The following is a 1,479-nucleotide window of genomic DNA, read 5'->3' on the forward strand; positions in this document are numbered from 1 at the left end:
TCAGGTAGGTACTTAGTAAACGCATTTAGTTTAATATATATATATAAACTATCAAATGCGCAAGATTATGTGAAAAGAAAGAAAAAGAAAATGAAGAAAATGATGACGAAGAAGAAGAAGAAGAAGAAGAAGAGGAGTAGAAGGAGGAAGAATTAAAAGATGATTCCTTTGAGAGTGAGTAGTAAAGATAAAAGAAAAAAAAAGAACAAAAATTGAAAAAGAATTGTGAAAGAAGGAAAAAAGGGGAGAGAGAACAAAAAAATGGAATAAGAATTATGAAGGATGAAAAATAAAATATGAAAAGGTTCGTAAATGAATCCTTTCAAGATCGCTGAGAGGATAATTAGATGATTAAAGATCTTTCATACTTAGTACTACGTTCTATATTATTCTTGATAGATGGTATTACTTGATTTGTTAAATAACTTATCGCCATTTTTTTTTTTATATATATATTCTTTTTTTGGATTAATCTCGTTCAATTTTTATCGATAAAATGGAATAACGTTTCATCCGTTCGTGGAATAAAAAGTTTTACAAAAATGTGAACTTTGAATTTAGAAAGAAAGAACAAATTTTTTTTTAGAACAAAAAAATGAAATTAGATAGGTAAAATAAAAATTTTTAATAATTGTGTTCTCTTTTTTCTACAGAATGATTTTCTTATTCCAATAATAAAAGTTAAAATTGTTTTTATGGAATTCCATTCTAGTTAATGGTAATTATTTAATGAACAATCAAGACAAAACCTTTTTTATTCATTTATTTCTATTTATTTCTACATAGATATATAGTTGATCGTATAAACCTATCTTAGGATGATCCTAGCACGTTCGGATTACGAAATGTCAAGCGTGAAAGGACGAACATTCCTATGTAAAAGAATCTAGCTAATGTAATAAACATTTCAAACGACGTACTCTAACGCGTATCGTGTTTTAATTCTTTAAAGGTTAATCGTAAAAAAACAAAAGAAAAAGAATGTAAAAACGAATCAATTTTAATCTCATCAAAAGATCGATTTTCTCTTCATTTTTAAAATCGTTTTTGAATAAAAATATCCGCTTGAATAATAGTAATTTTTTAATTAAAAATGTTGTTAGAAAGAATTATTCTAGAAAGCATTATGTGTGTATCATCATTTTACAGAAATAATTTATTAACATAATATCAGATATATTCTCTATATCTGTAAAACGTGTTAATAATACAACTAAAAATTGATTTAAAAAGTAACAAACAAACAAATAAAAATAAATTATAATGAAATATATAAAAAATAAAATATTATCACAATAATAGAATGCATTTTATTATATAGATATTTCTAAATTCATTTCTTATCTACTACGTGTTAATAATAAGTATAATATTTGATTTAAAAAATAACGAAACGAAAAAAAGAAACAAAAATATTATAAAAAAGAAATATTATCACAGAAATAATTTATTAATAAAATATCAGATATATATTCTCTA

At 23.1% G+C, this 1,479-nt stretch overlaps 1 pseudogene; it reads left to right on the top strand.

The window, feature by feature from the left end:
* The first annotated feature begins 4 nt into the window (after positions 1-4).
* Positions 5-968, top strand: LOC106788065 (annotated as a pseudogene).
* Positions 969-1,479: the final 511 nt, after the last annotated feature.

This window comes from Polistes canadensis, unplaced genomic scaffold, assembly GCF_001313835.1.
Source record: "Polistes canadensis isolate GaletaPanama2010 unplaced genomic scaffold, ASM131383v1 scaffold_123, whole genome shotgun sequence".
Taxonomy (NCBI): Eukaryota; Metazoa; Arthropoda; class Insecta; order Hymenoptera; family Vespidae; genus Polistes; species Polistes canadensis.